At 41.5% G+C, this 21,982-nt stretch overlaps 1 protein-coding gene across 4 annotated transcripts in view; it reads left to right on the top strand.

Moving 5' to 3' along the window:
- Positions 1 to 21,982, top strand: part of znf536 (zinc finger protein 536) — a 336,960-nt gene that overhangs the window by 115,772 nt on the left and 199,206 nt on the right. The gene's annotated exons all lie outside the window — the stretch shown is intronic.

The following is a 21,982-nucleotide window of genomic DNA, read 5'->3' as shown; positions in this document are numbered from 1 at the left end:
CTGCCTGTCACAGTTACACGCCCCCGCGCGTGCATCTTTTGTTTTTATTTAAATCTTTGTTTTATCCCGGGGAAAGTCAATTGAGCGTGCAGTTTGTTTAAGCCGTGATTCTCCGTCACGCTGGCGAGCCATCGGTGCCTGTGAGCTGCTCCGTCGCGCCATCCGTTGGCGGGTCAGTGGCTCGCTCCGGAAGTACATCAAAGTTATGGAAGAGAACTTCTTATTCCTCACCTCCAGTTTTCTGGACAGACAGATAAAAATGAATGGGCAACAAAGCCATTAGGCTTTTATCACACGGTGCATGGATTTATGGTCATGTGTAGGGCTGGGTATCGCTTAAAATGTTTCCATGGCCTACCGATGCAGTGACTTCGAAAAACCGGTTCCTGAACAATGCTTTTTTTCGATAGCAATTTTATAAAATCCGTTCTAACAAAGAGAAACCGCAACATTACACATTAGGGCACAAATCTTTTTTGTTATTTTTCAGCTCCGTCAGCTCCGTCTCTATGCGTAACGTAGAGATTTAACTCTGTGAGCCCCAGCTTGTCGTAAAGGCACAAAAAGCGGCATCTTAGATCCATGGCTTAATCATTTTATAACCATAGAAACATACCGTTTTGTGCAGGTAAAAGCTAATACTTAATGTTTTTGGGGTCTTCATAGCCACAGAGATTTTTTTTGTATGCAGCTTGGAAATCCAGAGTTTTTTAGGGCTTTTGTGCTATAAATCCAAACTGTTTCATCCAAGATTGATACGCTTTATGTCCAAAATTAATTAATTTTCAGTGGTTTATCAGCGCTAGCTTTGACCCTAACTGACATTTTGCTTTTCCCATGATATTCTGGGAGACCAGACCAAATTCTGACCAATCAAAAGCTTGTTTACGTCTTGTCAACCAGGCTGGTCCGTCAATGCGGATGAAACAAAGATGGTATATTGTGAAGAGGAATTACCCGAGGGCACAATAGTTAGATTTGACCATAAGGTGTCAAAAATACCTTAGGGCTCAGAGGATTTTCTCCTTATGTATTGAAATTGGGTGTTGAATGACGAGGCATTTTTCGATACTAGGCAATTCGGTCGGTGCTTAACAAGTGTCGGATTCGGTACCCAGCCCTACTCATGTGCATGCACACTACATTGAAATATGGCTATGTTGGTTGTATGGGTGGTGAATGAGCATCACCACGTTGACCAACCTTGTAGCCGACCTTTTATGAGCCTCCTTGCACCTCAGTTTTGTCATGCAACATTTGCAGAATTGCACAAATCTTTTGGCATTTTTTTGCCCGTGTTGTCAAGTAGATAGTTTGTGTGGCCCACCATGCAACAACATACCGCACAAGGCTTTCCTCCCCCCAAAAAAGGCCCACATAGTTTGTTTGTTCAAACAGCAATTACGACTCATATTTACGTTCCTAGTGTTTTATGTTTTTATGTTCTATGTATGAAGGCAGGTTGGGGTGGTGGATGGGTGAACCAACAACAGGACTTTCACCCAGGAGACCAGGGTTTGTGTTAGCCCGGTCCTACCGGTCTCTGTTACATTTCATTTGTACAGAGGGTCTGGCCACTCTCCATTGACAAGTGTTAACTTCCTTGAAGGCGGGTACTCTTTTGAAGTTTAAAACTATTGGATCTGCCCAGAGCCACTCTGGATTTGCCACAACCAATCGCTAACGTTTGGTCGTGACGTCGGCTTAGCTGTTCGCTGATTGGACCGGTAAAGATTGGCCGGAGAAAACCCACGAATGTACCGCAAACCCAGAAGGTGTACTGAAGGAAAAGGAAAATTTTGCGGAAGTACGTACGAACGTACGTAGGAACAAACAGAACTAAGTAGTCTTTGTGCCTAAACCTAACCAAACTGCGACTTTTTTTACGTTAATGACGTGTTACCTCCCCTGGTTTAAATAGGACGACGGAAAACACTCCTGTGGGTCGTATTTCCTGCCACCACTATGGACGTTAATTCATAAAAACGCTCCCGTGGGTCGTATTAGAGGGTGGGAACAAGCAACCTATATCGTCGTATGGTTTGGAGGACTTGTTGTACCGTGCAGTATTTTAAAGATCCCAATACATTGCTTCAATAATTCATCCCTTTCCACATTGAACATCATGTCGGGCCAGGAATGGGATTGGACAGGTGACCGACTGCAAAATGAACACTCATGGTAGCAGTTGAGGATGTTTTTATCTTTGGTGTCGGGGGACATATGTTTGCACTTCTGGTAGCAGAAAGACCTGCCGGATATGTTGGTGGTGTCACAAACTGACACCCACATAGACACCTCGGAATCATGTCACTGCTGCTAGTGCCAGTAAAGGGTCTTTTTTATCGGATTCCAACCCAGTGTCCAATCCACTTTTTGTATCCAAATTCGTTTGAATCCCCTATTGAATCTGATTAGGTTCAGCTGTTGAAGCATCTACATACACAAAAAACTAGAAACTACAAAATTGAATTGATCATCTTTTGTCAGGTGCACAGGTAACACTACAGTTTTTAGTGGCTGCCTAATTAATGTTCACAACCTGCTACCACCTGACAATGAGCAGCGGAAGATATGAAATGTTGATTAAATGTATCTGACACATTGAAATAACAGCTGTGGCCTACTTACTTTTACAACCTTATTTTCACTAGCTACATCCTCCAAATACTGGATGTCCAGATGCAGAACCATTGAGATGATTATCTTAAAATATTCATTTGACATTCATTAAAGATTAACTGGGAAATTCTCCTGAAATTGACATTATTATTATCTTTTTTTTTTTATTTGTCATTTTTATCGCCCAAAGGCTTTGATCAGCGCTGGCTTAGCAGATCTGGGTATTCTGCCAATGGAAAACTGGACTTATGGAAATACTTATAGAATATATTGGAAATGCACTTTGTTTGTTTTCTTGTCAGGAGTTGAAATATAAAGACAGATATCAATTTTGTCCTGCGTCCAGGGTGGTCCAGAATATGTATCGCCTAGCGTTATTAGCACAAAGAATGGAATAAGGAGAAAAAACAGCTAGAAAAATATGCCTTCCGTCAGGACGTTGCCATTGCAAAGAACTGTGAACGTTGGAGTGGGCTAACTCATTCTGTTTCTATAATCCATGCACAGTGCTGAGCGCTATTTTCTTTTGAACTAGTCAAATGTTGTTTATATCCACGACGTTCGCTGGATATTCCGCAGTCACCCGGCGATAGTATTAAAGCAGCTCTAAGTAAAGTAAGTTTGGTGCCAGTCTCTTTCATCACATATTGACCCCTCCCCCCCACAGCCCACCTGTCAGAAAGCCACAACGCTGTCACCTCCTCTCCGTGTAGCTCAAGGAGACAATTATCAAACAGAGGTGACATGGTTAACAGGTGCAAGCCATTATTCCTGGAGCTGGAGGAGCGTGGCCAGCCCATCTCTCACGGTGATGGGCCGATAGAGTGTGTTTACTGTACGTGTGTGTGTGTGTGTGTGTGTGTGTGTCAGTGAGTGATGGGAGATCACATGACAGGTACAAGTGAGGGATTCGTCTGCTTTGTGGGGTTAGGATGCTTTATCCCGCCCGGTTGTTTGTAATCAGCGTGTCATTGCCATTCGCCATTGTTGTCAGCGGTGGAGGAAGTATTCAGATCCTTTACTGAAGTAAAAGTACTGATACCACACTGTGAAAATACTCTGTTACAAGTAAAAGTTCTGCATTGTACACTCGATGCAGAAAAATCCTCACATTTTAGAAAGTGGAAAGGATCCAAACAGTTGTGTATTTAATGGTCTAATCATTTCAGCTGGACTTGTAGGCCGTTATATTGTCGTGTAGTTTAATTTATAATATAACATCAGATTTTTTAAACTACATGTGTTTTGTGTGCAAAGTCGTAATTTGTAAAGTAACTACTAACAACAGTTGTCAGATGAATGTAGTGGAGTAAAAAAATACAATATTTCTCTCTGAAATGTAGCGTAGAATAGAAATTGTAGTAGAAAGTAGAGTAGAAAGTGGCACGAAAAGAAAAAGACTCAAGTAAAGTACCTGTATCCTAAAATGTGTACTTAAGTACAGTACTGGAGTAAAGGTACTCAGTTACATTCCACCACTGGTTGTACCCTTATTAGACTCTCGCTCCAAGGTACTGTAGCTCCCATTCGTCTTCCCTCCCCTTGAAATCTATACACGTCTCGCAAACATCACCCCTCTTCCTCCTCTTCCTCTTTCCAATAATTTCTCACCCCATCCCACTTCTCTGTATTCTTTTTAATTTCGTGATATAGACCATCATCCCTTCCTGAGAAACAGAGAGAAGAGAGGGGTGTGTGTGTGTGTGTGGGGGGGTCAAGCCGGTTTGTAAAAATTGATTGCTTGTAAAGTGCTAATCAATGGAAACCTTTTCTCTTGAAGCTGGGAAATTCATGTTATAACATTTATTATAAGATTCAGAGCAGCGGGGATTACATGTATATGGCAGCTGTCCTCTTCATGGGACATACTGAGCCTATGTGAGTAATCACCCTGCATTCACATATGCCTCGCTATAAAGTGAGAAACAAAGACCGTTTGACTACAAATGTAACATTCGTATTATAATATTTGGGATCGTATCAGATGCTCCACACACAAACGTATATTTTGTCTTCATCCCTTGATAATAATAATAATAATAATGATAGGATGGTACATTTCTCCAGTCAAACCGCGCCTCGGTAATGATCTGCTGTTTTTGAAACACATTTTTCCGGCTGTAGTTTTATTAATCAAATATAGCATGGGTGAGTCATGTCGTTTTGGCTTGTGTCATATCGGAGGTATGTGGCACAGATTTCCCTCATATTGGAAGCAGAGCTAACACATGCTCCCCTTGACGTGTTCTCACACCATTTCTCACACAGAGCGAGCACGCACACGCACACACACACACACACACACACACACACACACACACACACACACACACACACACACACACACACATTTAGCAGATGCATACACACACAGATGACGTATATAAAAAGAGATTCATAAACAGACCCCCGCACACACTCACACTCACACACACACACACACACACACACACACACACACACACACACACACACACACACACACACACAGATGAGCATTTACTCACATAAATCCCTGACATACCAAACTAAGTGTGCTTCTTTAGCAGTGGTGTCAAGTAACTGCGTTCATCTACTGCAGTAACGTGATACTAAGTAATTTGATACTTAACGAACTTGAGTACTTCCATTTTGTGCCACGTTATGCTTCTATTCCACTGCATTCATTTGACAGCCACAGTTGGTAGTTACTTTGCGTAACGCAATTTAACATAAAACATATGGTGAGCTTCTATGATGCATTTTTACAGAAAGGTTCCATTAGGGAAGATAGAATCACCCCCACATTGACAGACTATAATATTTAGATGTTGCTTACGCTGTAATCCATCAGCAACATATCTAAATCAGTTAATGTAATACAAAATAACACTGACGGGTCATTCTGCTGCCTAATATTTACATATTTTTAGTAGATTTTTATGTAAATATCTCATAGTGTAAGTTCAATTCTGAACGCAGGACTTTTACTTTTCATAGTCTTTTTTATGTTATATATAGGCTTATAAATTATTATCACTTTTACTAAAATAAGCCTCTACCACCTCTGAGCTATAGATCAAAACACATTTTTAATCTTTGAACTTTGATTTGCATTTTTAGCATTTGGAAACCATATCCTTAAGAAAAGATGTTTGGACACTATTGACACAATTTTATTGCCAAATACTATCAAATAATGATGTTTTTGTGTATTCCAGGAATGATTAAGTGTAATTTACTTTTTCGGTTAACCCGCGTGGCCTCAGCTTGGCGCTGTCCCCGGAGTAAGGGTGTGAACTTTTTGCTTCTTGCATTTCCTACAGCTATGCAGTATATGAGTATAGGAAGCCAGCTAACCCGTGAACATTGACTTTTACTCAACACACATCCTTTTCTCCGGCTGCAATGCATTTTGGACCACTGAGGCTACTGGCAGGGGAGAAACAGGTGTCACAATTTCTTCCTACGTTATTGTTAAAATGTGAAGCAAACTGGGGTCTAGACAGATGCTATTTTTTTGGTTTCAGGCTACATTTACATTGCTACGTTTTGAGCCAAAAGCGAACTCCGTGCACACAAGTGATTTTAGCTTCGGTAGAACAACTAATCAGCGTTCAAACTAACACGCATATCTCATCAACATTCTCGTATCCTGGCCATGCGCGTTATCCAGTTTCCAATCGGGCGGCGAAACGTTGGCGTCAGTGTCGGTGTTGCCAAAGGTCTCTGTTTGCGGCCGTTGAGACTGCAACACAACCCCCGCAGATTCCAACCCGAAACGGGGTCAGAAGTGTTTTCAAGTCTCCTGGTGTAGGGGGCTCTGAAACGCCAGAGCACTGTGAATGCGAGGTGTAAACTTGGCAAAAGACATTCGTTTTTAAACCAAAACGTAGCAATGTAAATGTAGCCTCATTCTGAGACACTGACTACGTTTACGCATGCACATAAGATTCTGTTTTTTACCCTGAAAAAGACAATATTCCGACTAAGCCGTTTATATGGCTAGTGAAAGTGAATATTCCAAAAATCTGTTGATATCCAAGTCTTTGATAATGTTTAAAAGTAGCTGTGTTTCTCCTTCTTATCGGGCCGGCAGCCTTGCAAACTGGCTGGTTGGTTTGTTTACAGCAACCATAGCAACGCACAGAGCTGACCGTAAACCGTAAACAGGCAAGAGGCCGTAAACTGGGCATAAAAATCCAGATTGAGACGCATATTCGGAACGCGCTTTATACAAAGAATGCCTCTAAAACTTGAATAATACTGGAATATCCTACATGGCTTAATCGGAAAATGCTAAATTTGGAAAAAGGCCTTATACAGAATATCCAACCGGAGTATGCTGTTTACATGACCTGTGTCAAATTCGGAATATTGTCATATTGGGAATAATAGTGGAATATAGGTGTGCATGTAAACTTACTCATTGATTCCGCTGCTGGAATTATCAATGTTCAGACTGCAGGTAAAAGTGGCCCAAATCTGTGTGAACACTCAAATCTTGGCCAGATCAGATTTTTTAAAATCTGATTTTGACCACTTCCATATATGGACCCGAATCAGACCCAAGTCAGATTTTTTTCCAATGCGGCTGCAGTGTGAACAACCAAGGCGGATTTGATGCGACTTTTACGTCAATCTGCATCGACATTTGTCACAATTATGCATCGGCTCGAGTTAGCCCTAGACACCGTAAAATCAAAAACTTGACTAGCTCTACAAAATGGAGAACAGTGATGGAGTAAGTCAATGGAGGGAGAGTGAGGTGTTAGACCTAATTAGGGTATGGGGAGATACTACAATTCAATCAAAACTAGAAGGATCATACCGTAACCGCTCCGTTTTTGAAAAAAATAGACACACAAATCTCTGTAGTGAATTTGCAGCCATAACTCCGTAAAAAGGCCAAAATAGCTAATGTGGCTCTCTTTCTCTTCATTCTTCTCCTCCTCAGCACCTGCTCATTAATGTTATGGCTGCCATTACACAAACATTTTGAAATAAAATCCAAAGTGCTTCCTTCCTCCACAACCTCCCTAACTTTAGTGCAACAGCGTGCTGCGTCTGATGTCATGGTTATTGTTCTTTTGCTCATGCGGGTCACTTCGAAACCAGAAACAGTTCACTCTGGAATCTGACATAGGCCACATTTTAAAAAAGGTAATGTGAACAGCCAAACCCAAAAAATCGGATCTGGCGGTGTGAATATAGCCAACGTGATGTCAGACAAACTGCAGAATGTAACCTGCCCTCTTCAGTTGGATCTTTCCTCCGGAAGATAGAAAAAAACAAAAACCCAACATAAGTTGCAGGGGTGGTGGGCGGAGAGGGGTCAATTTTCCCACAGTTTCCTCTTCAACGTTGTTGGGTTAAGATTTTCACTGCTGTGTGGTACTCTACCCCGCGGGTATAAATAAGACATGATTGGCATCACAGCAAAAGAACAACTCTCTCTCTCTCTCTCTCTCTCTCTCTCTGACAGCCTTCATTTGCGGGAGGAGTGGCAGACTTGGTGGGAGTTAATGATTATAATTATTTTTCTTTTTTTTTTTTTCTTTTTTTTTTTTTTTTTACATTGTGGGATAATTATTTAAGAGGTTCGTGTAGTCATTGTTGTAATCAGTAAAGAGAGATTACAGAAAATCTGCATGCCAACAGATGGCACTTGGCTGTTGTTGTTGCTTCGTATTAAACCCAGCGCGGCACGCGCAGTAGCAGGCAGGCTGGAGTGAGGGGACAATCAGGAAGGGGCTAAAATTATGAAACCATTTTGTCCTTCATCATAAATCAATTTATCGCATCACTCCATCAATAGTAATTGGAATTAGGCCTGCCACGATGAGGAAGATAACGTTGTTGAATATCGCGATGTTAGCGATATTACCTGCGATAAATAAACAGATATTGAAGTGCTCTCAGCTCTGCTGCTTTCGGTATTCTGCTAAAATACAACAGGTCGCTGGTTGAATTTAAAACAAGTGAAAGGAAATAATTTGCAACATTGTTGCATTGAACAAATTGAACTTTGAATTGAATATGAAAGGCAGCACTAAAAAACACGAGTCACAGTTTTCTACTGATATTTTCTGTCAACTAACATGAATAAATCTCTGAGTGGCTATTGCAATATGTTGCAGCCTTTCGTAATGTCTTTATTGCGTCAGTTGGTATCGCAATGACGATTAAAAAAAACCCCAGTACATAGCAGCCCTGTGTGTGTGTTCAATCCTGAACCAGCTATCCTCTTTTTGTGGTTTTGGGGGCACGGTGGGAGCTGGTGGTGGGTTTACAAAAAAGCCATTCAACGAAACAAACCGTATTTGATCAGAGAAGGCCCGACCCCATGACTTTATCTATTAACACCACAGCGCGCTGCCATGGTCGTTCACACGCAACCCAGTTCACAAAGAAGGTCAGCGTCTGTTAGCTCCGCTCCTCTGGGACGCCTCCCGGACTCCGAGCCGATGACACTTTCACTTTATATATCCATGGTTACATATTTGTGTTAATGTAAATGTCCGTTTTTACATCTATTTCTAGTTAATGTATTTCTAGACTAATGTGAAAGAAACGGATAAACACAAAGCGAGGCAAAGGGTCGGGGAGCACGAGGAGCACCAAGGCCGCTGGCCTACATTCCTCACTAATTGTATAATTGGAAAAGCTCTCCAAATGAGCAAGCAAGCAAGGCCCCCCCCCTCCAACCCCCTTCACCAACTACCCCCCATGCCCCCCCACTCACTTAACACCCCCCACCCACACGCACATGCACACCCTTCAAAGCAAATCACAAAAGAGCATTTTGGGAATAATAATAATTTCAAAAAAGAGTCAATTATTAATCCCACACACTAGCATCACTGGCAGCAGCAGCTAGGCTGGTTAGCACAGAGCACCCCCCCACACACACACACACACACACACACACACACACACACACTCACACTCATCATGACATACAGTAGTTAGCTATTTGGTGTTGTATTAGTGTTAAATAGAGGGAAAAAGGTGGATGTCCAGGGGGAAGAATCATTAATTCACACTGTATTTCTTAAATTACTCCCAATGACAGGGTCAAAAAAAAGTGGAACTCTCTTAAAGGGCCACTCCGGTGATTTAGTGTTGCACTGCCATAAAGTTGGGGCTATGTGAGAAACCGATTAAAATGAGAATGGTGAAAAAATGAAAGCAGCACAGGCTGAGAGATAATGACTTGGCATAATGTTCCTTGCATGGGTCAAACTCCAAATAGACCCCGAATCCTATCAGTCCGTCTTTTATCAAGTTCTCACATCTTTCAAATTCCTCAACCCCAGTTTGTAACACAGGCTTTCTGTTGTGAATTTGGAATCTCACGTCCCAGTCCGAGATAACTCTGATGGTATCCTCATCATCGTCATCATTATCATCATCAGAGTTATTTTGTTCTTCAAAAAGCTCCTCCAGAGCCACACATGACATTTAACAACAGTTTCCACAGGCTGTATAGACCTTCTCATAGCAAGTAAACCTAAATCTCACATGTAAGATCAGAGTCTCTTTAACTCTCTTTAACCCTTTCCAAAGAAGTATGGAATCAGAAATATGGGACGTTGTAATAAGTGCCAAAAATGTCAAAGAAAACATTGGGAAAAGTGTGACATTTGTTTTGAAATAAACTTAAAAAACAACCATAAAAACTTAAAAAACACCGGAAGAGAAAATGTCAAAAAAAAAGTTTGAGAAAGCGCCCAGAACTTCGAAATAGTGACAAAAACGTTGGAAAATAAGCGATAAATCGTCAGACAAAGCAACAAAAATGACAAAAAAAGTGATTTTCATAGTCGAGGGGGAAGACAACACAAGGGTTAAAAAAGAAGTTGAAAGAGCACTCATGTAAACATTCTTTTTTTTTTTTTTTTTTTTTTTTTTCGTTTGTCATAAATAAATAATATCCTTCCCGATATGAGATGATCTACCTGTGTGCTGTGTTAGCGCTCATATTTTACTGTTAGCACTGCAAGCTCATGGTCAAATTGGATTTCCTGATTTATGTCCCCTGCCACGCGCCGTTCATTTCCATGGCTACTGAGGGGACGGGAGGTGGGTGGGGGTGGGAGGGTAGGATTTCTGAGGTCGACAGCGGTGTCTAACGGGATTGCGGGGTGCCGTTAAAACGAAGCCGTTAATTAATGCTATTGATCAGCAAAAAAAATAAATAAAAAAATACAGGCAAAATGTGATTTGCATACAGCCCGAGTGATCAATGCATTAACCGATTTTTTTTTCTTCTTGTTCTTCTCCCCCCTTGCTCTGAAATCTGATTTCCCGAGTTTTCAAAGTGGAAGAGAGGGAGAGAGAGAGAGAGAGAGAGTCAGACTAATGTGGATCGATCGGGTCTCTCTCTCAGACAAGAATACAAAGCATTTTATTAGCCGGTTGAAGGGTGAAACATACCGGGAAAGAAGGACGCAACTCGGATTTTGTATTTATCTCTCACTTCAAAACAAGGAGACGGAGAATCCTTCCGCCTTTACACATTCTGAATCGTCAAACTCACCCACACTTCACATAGTCTACAGAACACGTGGTAATAAGGTGATATTTCTGCGGGGCCTGTTTTCTGAAAGGCAACAATATAAAAGCAAGAAAAAAAATGACAACAACAGGGACATGAAGAAAAGAAAAACAAAAAAACAGGTGTTAAAAAAGCAATATGTTATTTTTTTTTTCTTTCCTTCACTCTCCTTTCTCTCCCTCTCTGTCAAGAGCAGCTTATTATAGCCTATTGATTTATAAAGCTTTAAATGTGATCCTCCATGTCCAAGTCAAGGGCAGGGAGTGAAAGAGAGAGAGAGAGAAAGAAGAAGAGAGAGGGAGAGAGGGAGGGAGAGGAAAGAAAGGGAGTGCACTGGAGAAAGACGGAGAGAAGGACCAAGGCAAAGGGAAAAAAGGGCGTCTGGAGACGGATAGAGATAGAAAGAGAGCGTCCACGACAGGGGGGGTGACAGCGAGGCATTTTCAGAGCCGCTCTGGAACACAAAAGGGTAATTGTTTTAGCCCAGATGTTGCTTTCGCACAACAAGCAGGATACAATGTTCCTACTGAGCTGATGAGCCCAATCAGTGAAATGATTAAAAATTGATTTTGTCCCTGTAATTACAGTATGTAAACTACTTAGCCGGGATTGCAAAGGAAGTGATTTTCTAATTACGTATATACTCTGGTGTCTAATGATTGGTTTTTTGAAGTAATGAAGAGAGGGTCCTAACGACTCCACTGTGTTCTGTTGTTGAAGGGAGAAGAAGAAGAAGAAGGCAGGAGAAGGGGAAGCGTATGGGGGGGGGGGGAGAATGAGAGAGCATTGTTAGGGCAAGACAGCAGGCTCGGATACAAAAGGGGGATGAAAATTGAATTTTTGCCAGCCAGTGCTAGCACGCTAACACGGGGGGCCCCTGTGTTCGCTTTTTTGCATGGGATCTGGAAATATTAAATGGAGGCTGTGACTTGTCACAGGGGTCGCCAGGCCCTATATAACCAGCCCTGGCAATCTGGACCCTGCAATTAAAACCTCTCGGGGAGGGGGGGGATGGTTAGGGATTCAGAACATCACACATGCATTGGAGAATTAACACTCGCGCAGGCCACAAGAGCACAGGAATAAGCGTATAGCTTGGCCCTTCTGCTATATATATTTCACCGAGCTTCATTCAAACAATGTCACTTTTGATAAAAGGTGACTCTTTGGGATCAGAGCCCCACAACTGAAACATACTCGGACCGATGCACATTTGGATGTGTGTGGCTGCCCTCTAAGAAATAAAGAAATAAATCCGTAAAATAAGAGAAGAAGTTCTGGCAGCTCCATGACCTGTCCCATAATTAAAAACAGACATTTTGTGTGTAGCCACAGTAAAAATAAAGAACATTTTGTGTAAAATTCTCTCATAGCAAGCTGCTCAGTTAGTAAACTTCTGAAATTAAATCTGTTGTTTAATTATTGAAACTTTTATTTAATGCCTTTGACGCTTTTTTTTTTTTTTTTTTTTTTTACACTTTTGACCCTGTGATTCTTTTTTTCTACACCTTAAACACTTTTTTTTTGGCAATTTTGTCTATCGCTTATCCGGTTAGTCATTTACGGTTATCGCGTCGTGAGTAGCTCACTACGTTAGTTGTTGGGGCACAGATAAAGGTCCCATAATGCAATCGGAATGGTAGATAAACAGAAACACGACTTGTGAATCCCGTTCTATGGACAATGTCTGTGTTGTTAAAATATACAGTCGCACAACTGTTAATACACAGATGTTTCTTAGAGTGGGTGTCCTTTAATGGCGAAATCCGGCGCAAAATAAACCTAGGGGTTAATAACACGCCTGTATACGTGAACGGTACTGTCTTTATAAAATATCTTTTTAATAAACTGTCTGTACACTTACAAAGTTCTCAATGCTTCAGTTTACATGTAGGGACCTTCATTATGCTACCGTGGAAGTGTGGTGCTATTTTGAGCCTTGTTAGTGGTATAGAAATAGCGATTTGTTTTTACTTTACCCATGCCCCGACGACTAGCGTTACAAGCTAATTAGCGGTTTGGGCTAAAACTGGTCACATTCGATTAGCATGAAAACATATACGAGAGAACCATCGACTCTGTACACGTGTTATTAACCCCTAGGTTCATTTTGCGCCAGATTTCTCCTTCAATGTAACATACACAGTAACGGGCTTGCTTGAATATATTGTGATTTACATGGCTGACGTTCAGCAAAAGACTACACACAACTACTGCCATACTTAAAAGAAAAACTGTGTAACTTCTGAAAGAGGAACACATTTTCCCTCTTACACATGAAAAGATTGAGTCCTGAAGGCATAGTTTGATATTTTGGGAAATGCCCCTCACTTGCTTTCAGAATCAGAATATAGGAGGGACTAGCTTTGCTTCTGCTTTCAGTGTTCATGCTTAGCTTAAGCTAACCATCTAGCCGCTCCAGAGTTATAGTTGTTTATGCAACAGTTATTTTCTATGTATACGTTTGTTTTTCAGTTTTTAGTGTTCATGTCTTAATGTTTAACCCTCGTGTTGTCCTCCCATGTCAAAATTAACACAATTTTTAAACACGTTTTTGTAGCATTTTTTGACATTTTCTGCGCTTTCTTCCACCAGTATGCACTTACCCCAACTTGTTACCACTATTTTTAAACTCATTTTTGGATTTTATAGTGAATAAACCTCATGTATCCTTTATGTAATTTTGATCTCATTTTGGAGTAAAAAGAAAATGCAGAAAGTATCCAGTTAAGATCAGGGGATGTTTATGGATAATCACAGACTGTCAAAGATGTGAAAAATGTATTAAAACACCCAAAAGTCAATGATAGTACTGAACTGATCCTTACTTTTACTTGGGGAGAGCGTTTCATGGAACCATCTGTGTTACTTTTGGGCTATTTGGTTGAAAGAAATCCAAATTTCAGGACAACAGGAGGGTTAATTTCTTTGTTTATGTATGTACCTTTCACCAAGGCCAATTCCACATACGTGTACTCATTGTTGCAATACAACCTTTTTTTCTGATTCTGATATTCAGCGTACAGACATAAGAGTGGTGTTGTCTAATCTTGCCAAAAGACTTGCCAACAAAGCAAATTTCCCAAAATGTTGAACTATTCCCTTGCGTACTAAATTGAAGCCGTGCCCGTATCAATACACTCAGCAACAGCCGTGCGTGGTCTCGTATGACCAGCAGCTGATGGTGACTAATCTAATGTTATCAACACACATGTTGCTGTGTAATTGGCATTACTGAGTCTCTTCCTCTGCTGACTTGATGATCTACTTTTTTTTTTTTACATAGCATTTACCATTATTTCATAATGGCCACTTGTGGCAACATTCACTATTCAACAACTTACACACTGTAGGCTCTTTGACCGAAACACATGGCAACTCAAAATGCTCGACTTAAAGGAACACGCTGACTTATTGGGACTTCACCGCACCCCCCAGAGTTAGACGAGTCCATACATACCCTTCTCATCTCCGTGTCCTAACTCTGTCTGACGCACCCACCGCTAGCCTAGCTTAGCCCAGATCCTGGAGGTAACCGGCTCCAACTAGCCTACTGCTCCCAATAAGTGACAAAATAACGCAAACATTTTCCTATTTACACGTTGTGATTTGTATAGTCACAGCGTGTACAAAGAACAAGGTCACATGAGACGCAGCCTATTCTAACCGTATACATACTGGGAACTATATTCTCAGAAGGCGAAGCACTGCTTTAAGAGCTACAACTTCCTTACACAGTCTCACTTTAAGCGGCCTTTTCAAATTGGGGAATTACAAAATAAGTAAGATGCCAAGCAGGTGTACTTTGTAAAACTTTAGAACTCATTAGCATGCCCCATGCTAGCTGCCTCCCTCTGTCGCTAAGGAGTAAGGAATAATTAGAAAAGAGCGTTTTACCTTGTATGCATTTGTGCCAAAATTTAGTCTTCAAAAAGAGATATTGAATTTGGCTTGAACTTTACTTCAAATTGATTGAACGGGACATATTTAGTCTAACTGACATATGTACCAAACCAAAAAGGCTCCCTTGATGCTTGTGAGGAAAGATTTGTGTAACCCATAGTCCCGCATTGCCAGACCTTCCTCCACAGCGCTGCGGAGGAGGGTCTGGCTACTCCACATAGCATTCAGGGATGAGGAAAACATGCTCTGGTTTGTTGGCATTTCTTTAAACCAATCACAATCGGGGGCCGCTGCAAAATAGCCTCTGGAAGGAACTTGTTTTGGTGGAACATGTGTACGTTCAAAAGTTGTTTTAGTCTTGCGACAGAAAACTCAGATTGGACAGATAGTCTAGCTAGCTGTCTGGATTTACCCTGCAGAGATCTGAGGAGCAGTTAACCATAGTTCTCAGAAATCCACCGGAGGTTAGAATACCAACACAAAGTTAGCGGAAGGTGATGGACATCTGGCCGAAAATTAGGCACATCCGGCGAAATTTCGACAGCACCTGAACAATCCCGGGAGTGTAACGTTGTCTATATAGACTATGTAACACTTAATCAGCAACCCCGAGTGGGTGGTTGTGGGAAAGGGGTTCTACACACATCTTCCAGCAGTATGCAGCTGTATCGGCTGCTTCTTATTTCGAGGAGAGCAAATTTCCAAGGGGGGAAAAAAAACGGGGGACTGGAGCAATCTGACTGATTGGCCTGCAATTGTGCAAACAGATTTTATTTGACCTTATTTGGGAAGCCATCGGGTTCAAGCCCTGACCTCACATTGATTTCTGTGTAAACCTCTATAAGATCCCAAAGTCACTGTGACAACAGTTGGTTATTCTGTAATATAAATGCATACACGACACAACAGTGAAATGATTTGAGAAGCTAGAACAAAACTTCCCTTGCCATGTCTGTGCCTCTCAGTGAATTGGTGATTCATTTCAAGAATTTGAGAACGTTTTCTAAGAGTTTTTCCTCAAATGCTCTTAAATTTCTACACACGTTCCCAAAGCAGTAACCAGTGCACGGGCATGCCCTAAAGAGCTTCTTAACGTCAGCTGTCCGTGGTGCTGAAAACTCTATAAAGTGCATATTTAACCAACTATAGCCATGCTATATATTACAAATGCATACATCACAAAGCGTAGGTCTTGTAAATGACACAAAAACACCTTTTATGTGTCATTATGTTGTATGAAAACGCTAAAGAAATTGGTTTTGTTTTTGCTTCAGATGCTCCTTGCCTCCTCAGAGTGCGTACGAGCATTTGTACGAGTGCTTTGGGAAACATTTCTCTAGATCAAGAAGGTTCACGAGATGGATTTTACAATCATCTTAGCTTTAAGATGCTTTTGAGAAACAAGCGCCCAAGACAGTGGCTGAACTCAACATTTTAAGCATAGTCACTGTTTGATGTCATTTTCAGACTGTTGCACACCACGCAAAAAAAAAAAGCAATGGTCAGGTGCCTTTGGCGGGTTGTAATTGACACAAAAAGTCTCCTTTTTGAGGCCCGGGGCGGGACCCTTGGCGTCACTATTTTGACGCTCTCGGGACTTAGCTTTGTCGGGACTCTTGGTGTCACGTTTTGATGCTCTAGTTCGGGACAGTGAGGTTTAGGAAAAGATCGTGGGCGTCCCGACCTACCTCCCTATGCAGATTTTCAGTCATTCTTACTTGCACACACAGCGGGTGCTTGTTAGAGTCCACTCATTTCTACAGGAAATCATCCTCTTTCTCTCTCCGTCCTCTCTCCTCCCAGTTTCTCCCCCGTTACCCTCTCCTTTCCCGTCAACCACAACTTGACGAGCCGTCAAAGATGGAACCTTTGACCCGGGGTTGTAAATTAGAATCAACCATCAAGTCCGGTACCGAGTGTTATTGTGGCGAGGCATGGAGACAACAGTGGAGTCACTCTATCAGACAGGGAATATAGAGATAAGCTTACAGGGTCGCAGAGCACGTAAAGAGCACATAAATCATACAGCGCGCAGAATGAGTCACCGCCTCAACCGTGGCTGCGCTCTCCCTTCCTCTCTGCTCTTAACACATCTAACAAAGCTCACCATATTTCCTTATCCTTATCTTCTGCTCAATATTCAATATTTAATTACAACTTCATTCATTTTTTTTTTTTTTTTTTTTTTTAAAGATTTTTTTTCTTCTTTTCTGGAGAAATAAAAGGACGTGAGTTAAGCCTCTGATTATTGGGAGGGAAAGATCTGTGGTTTTTTAGTTTTTGGGAACATTAATAAGTGACAGAGAGCTAGATTAAGAATGCTGGGATACGGCAGAGAAAAAAAGAAAAGAAAAAAAAAATACGACAAAGCTTTGAAATGCTGCCAGTATCACCAACTGCACTCCTCTGACACAGCTGATTGTAAGAGAAGCCGATAGCGCAGCCGGGGTAGGCCTTTAATAATTCATTTAGTTAGGCTATGATCTATCATTTTGTACCTTTTGACATGCAATATTGAAATTTAATATTGCATCAATACAAATGATGTATCGCCAGTCGTCAGGAGAAAGGATGTGGATGGCAAAAAGATCTTTGCAAATGTCTTTTCACTCCTCTCGCGCTCTCTCTTTCCTTTCCAAAGCTTCATTGTACTAGAGTAGAAAGGCATAAGAGAAACATCTGTCTTTTATCACCCCCCTTTACTCCTGGCTTTGATATGTGTGTTTAAAAAAAAAAAAGACAACTTAAAACGCTCAGGGAGCAAGTCTCCTACTCAAACCAGAGTCAAGAGAGGCTTGGAAAGAGGAAAAAAAGGGGGGAAATAGAAGTGAGAAGCAGAGGGAACATGACAGCAGTGGCTGAGGGAGATGTCACACGTTGTTGAGATCCTTGACATGACTCTTTAGTGCGGTGGATTCCCATAGGCGATATTCATGCTACGATGGGAGCGTTAGGTGCTTCTGATGCGGTGTCAGTCTAGCCTGGCTCCCAGACTGCTTCATGTCTGCTCAGTGAGATAGGGATGCACCGATAGCAGCGCTGGCTGATGTCAGTCTGAAGTAGATTATACTGTACATGTCAGAGGATTTCCTCAACACTAAATGCTGCCACCAAGGGAGACGAGCCAAAAAATAATAATCCAAATTTAAAAAAAAAAAAATCTGTATTTTCCTCATATACAGATGATGAAGAAGTTAATAGGACCATCATTTTCCAATGATGCCACACTAATGAAAGAAGCTAATAGCAATGTTGCTGAAGACAGGTCATCACACTGGATACAGTATTTGGTCTCAGATGCATTATTGTCTTTGGCCATCTCTAGTATGACGGTGCTATCATGACTGCAAATCATTTTCTTGATTCTGAGCCATAAATGCAGGTTCCATACACTGACAAGTGTTGCAACGAGTTTTGCTAACCTGCCAAACATAGAATAGGCTTGGCTACATCACAGATACTTTCTAGAATCCCATCTGAAGCTTCCCATCGTTTTGGACGGCACTAAGCTCGGAAGGAACTTGATTAGGTGAAACATTTTGCATGTAAGGATGCAAGCTCTGGCATTAAAATGGCTAATTCCTAGCAAAAGAAAACTCCACGTAAAATAATAAATGACGTATGTAAAACATAATACAAACTTGATCTTCAGTGCCCTAGAGGTGAAGCCTGCCTATACTTATTAAAACCTCAGATGATTAGCTAGCTATATGTGGCTCTTGCAGAAATATATTAAACTGATACATTGGTATTGGTGAAATCAATGTCACTGGTGCATGCCGCTGCCAAATCAACTCCGAATGATGATGGCTGGGTCCGAAAACAGATCTGGGCTGGTGTGTAAAATGCAGTTAGATTGTAAATGGCGTAAACACATTTTTTGTGTTTTACATGGCTGATGTTAAAGTTTTTGTCATAACTTGCTATTTTCAGCGTGTAGCTTGCTAGCTCGAAGGTGGTTGTTTCCCAATTTCGAGAATAGTAACACACAGATACCAAAAGCAGTCTACTTCCGTTGCGCCAGACTAAAATTAGAACAACGACAAGAACTTCATTGTTAGATGAATATGATCTGTTATATTCAACGACAATGCCAAACCTTTAAATTATTGTACCTGTTCATGGCAACTACTGTATGGTTAAGGTCTGGGAACGAAAGTGGTTATGTAGGTTATGTATGTGGTAAGTTAAGTATATGAGGGTTAGGCAACTAAAACCCTTTGGTCAGCGTCAATGACAGCTTTCTCAAAACAAATTAAAACAAAATAAACGTCATGGCTTCGTTGGTCTTGTTACATCTGTCAGCACAAGTTGGGGTCTGGTTAGTCTATATCCACGATGTTCCACTTCCAGGATTCGTCCGTTGCCGCCGGAAATTCTGCCGAATGTCCCGTTACCTTCCGCTTTCTTTGTGTTGGCATTATAAACTCCGGTGGATTTATGGTAAACTGGTCCTCAGATCTCTGCAGGGTAAATCCAGACAGCTAGCTAGACTATCTGTCCAATCTGAGTTTTCTGTTGCACGACTAAAACAACTTTTGAACACACATACACACGTTCCATCATCCTGAGGCTATTTTGTAGAGGCACCGGGGCACTCTGATGCGTTTCCTCTGCATGTGCAAATATATTTCAACATTTTGACAGTTCAAAATGACCGTGTGTTCTGGCGTCGACTATGCCGTCTTGTCACTTGAGTTGCCGTGAAATCAGAGACGTTGACCTGTTATTGTGTGTTTGTGCAAACCCGAGTCACTCTTGTTCCAGAGAACTGATGAGTGTGTTGCACCTATTTGGATTTGTACCACTGATATATATATATATATATATATACGGGTGTCAATTAAACTGGGGGGGAAGGAAAAACTGTTTAGGTGACGATCCCTGCATGCATTTGTGGGCTATTTATAACAGCCCTTCTCTGATTTCATGGCCTGCTCCTCGAAAAACAACACTTGACACTATTTCCGGCGAGGTTGTCTGTTTCACCTATAGCAATGCCTTTGTTCATTGCATAAATAAAATGAAATTTTTTTGTCCATGTACAAAGGCTCAGTCCTTACTGCAGTGGCCGCAGGTGTTATTGTGACCTGTTGCCCTTTAGTTGCATGCAGGGTCCAAAGTTAGCCCCATCTACCAGCCAAATGCTGGTAAAATTTGTATTCCCTCACAAGCCAACAAAAACAATGGTAGTCTATTGAGTGGCTGGTAAAATTTGGACATTCACTAGCCATTTGGCTGGTGGACAAAAAAGTTAATTTTGAACCCTGGTTGCATGTCTTTCACCCTCTCCTTCCCCTTTCCTGTCTACAGCTGCTGTCCTATCAATTAAAGGCCTAAAATGCCTAAAAAATGATCTATTGATAAATAAATTGAATTAAATTGAATTAAAAAAAAGACCTGTAGTGTAAACACAGCACACTGTTGCTAATATTGGCATGGCTTCCAGGAACGTTGACCTTTAGCTGTGCCCTAACACTGCTCTGAACATCTAGGAAGTCTGCCATGCTTGTAGGTGTCTGGGTATGTTAATAGCAGGGAAGAAAGACCCAGTGAGAGAGAGAATTAGGTACCTTGGGTTGCACTGGGTCATGGCGCGCCTCCCTGCTCTCTGCCTTATGTCGAGGCTTTCTTACTTCACCTGCCAAGGTCCTGACCTTCTGTACCCGGGATCTGTCTTTCTAGCAATTTCCAGACATCAGATTTTGACACAGCCTGTTGAAAAACCTGTGTGAATGCAGGACACCCCAAAAAATCTGACATGTGCATTGTAGTGTTGAATGGATTAATTGAATTGTCTACTAACAGAGATAATTGAGTCGCTGTTTTAAGTCATTCATCAAGAAGTATTTTTCGTTTCGTTTGAAATTGAATGTCTTTGGATCGTTGGTTGGACAAAAAAGCAATTTGAAGGCAGGGTAAGTTTATTTGTGTAGCACCTTTTCGAATACTGAAGGTAAATAAATGCATTAGCATTTAAAACACAGTCACAGCAAAATCTATCTAAACCTATTAAATATAATAAAACCAATTAAAAAAATGTCACCAAGGGCTCTGGGCTCTAATTTGCACTTCATTGGAATCAATGGAAAAACCTTCCCAATGTCACTTTAAAGAAGTTCCAAAGCTAATACGACTTTCTGATTACCCATAATATTATACTCAGCCAGGGTTTCTGCTTAATTTGGTTGATATTTGTCATTTTCTTGGTTCTGTGGTGTCTCTTTAAGTCTTTGCCTGGTTATAGACTAGATTTCTATCTGTTCCTTCCATTCTTCCTTCCTTTCTTCCTTGTTCCTCAGGGGTGCGTTCGGCGGGTCAACACCTCAGCGGGTGGCTCGTTGTGGGCCGGGTGACCTTTGTCTGCCATTGTTTTGCTCCTCACACCTCACCCAGGGAGAAGGGAAAGGAGCTTAGTGCCTTACACCTGCCACTGGCTTTACTGTCCTAGCGCTGGGGTGCGTTTGGTTTCGGTGTGCCAAGGACGGTGGAGAAGGTCCCAAATGATTTGGATACATGGCCAACAGTTGGTAGATATTACACAGAGTGGATTCATACAGTATCATGTCCATTGTGGGAACAGTGCATTGAACATCTGATGGCCCTCATATTAGAGTCCACTTTGAGACCAAAACAAGCAGCAGCCATGTAGATAACCCAACACATTCTCACTCCCAGCTCATCAAAATGCGATGCTTGGGCAGGTGCCTTTAGCATTAGTAACAGACGCAAAAAGTCTCCTTTAGCGTCTTAGTCAGACGCAGAGGGCTTTCACCTAATTCCAATGTAATCCCATTCGTGGCGATATTTGATGCTCCGGGTACCCCTTTGGCGACATTTTTCAATGCGCGTGGTCGAGACTCTTGGCGTCACAGTTTGACGCTCTGGGTCGGGACTGATTTGGCATCATTTTTAAAC

This window comes from Perca flavescens, chromosome 1 (genome assembly GCF_004354835.1).
Source record: "Perca flavescens isolate YP-PL-M2 chromosome 1, PFLA_1.0, whole genome shotgun sequence".
Classification (NCBI taxonomy): domain Eukaryota; kingdom Metazoa; phylum Chordata; class Actinopteri; order Perciformes; family Percidae; genus Perca; species Perca flavescens.
Note: the sequence above shows the minus strand (reverse complement) of the source record. Positions and strands in the feature narration are given on the sequence as shown.